Here is a 550-nt window from a genome sequence, read left to right as displayed (position 1 = left end):
GAAAGTATCGAGCAAAAATATAAATATTATGCATATTATCGATCTGCATCAGGCGTAAGGGTTATACATTCTCGAGGTATGAGCGTACAGTATGACCAGGGGTGTCGAACACGTCGCCCGCTATCTTTCAGTCTTTCAGATTAACTAAGCCGGTCTTTCGTCTTTTTAAGATTACCACTTACACTCTTACAGTTTTTTTTATTATTGTGTTTTTTGTAATGAATGAAATATTCCCCCACGTTTTTACGTTAACCATATGGCCGTTTCGTCGCGTCGACTCGTGATTATATGGCCAGCATGCTGTATACTATGGTAAAATGGTCTCCTGATGTATGCTGTTGCAGTGTCCAAAAGAATCAACATCATATCTGCATATACTTACTGTATTGTCAATCTACATATACTCACAGTGTATAAGGTTACTGTATGATTGTATGTTATGTTCATGGTTACAAAGGATAGTCAATAAACTTATTGAAGTAGGGAAAAATATCAATAATATATATTCTTACTTAGAGATGACAGTAAGCTTTGTTCTGAATTGTTATAA

General features: G+C 35.3%; 1 protein-coding gene across 1 annotated transcript in view; it reads left to right on the top strand.

Annotated features, from left to right (window-relative positions):
* Positions 1 to 550, top strand: part of LOC119592282 (crustacean hyperglycemic hormone-like) — a 3,071-nt gene that overhangs the window by 522 nt on the left and 1,999 nt on the right. The window lies entirely within an intron of this gene.

This window comes from Penaeus monodon, chromosome 30, assembly GCF_015228065.2.
Source record: "Penaeus monodon isolate SGIC_2016 chromosome 30, NSTDA_Pmon_1, whole genome shotgun sequence".
Taxonomy (NCBI): Eukaryota; Metazoa; Arthropoda; class Malacostraca; order Decapoda; family Penaeidae; genus Penaeus; species Penaeus monodon.
Note: the sequence above shows the minus strand (reverse complement) of the source record. Positions and strands in the feature narration are given on the sequence as shown.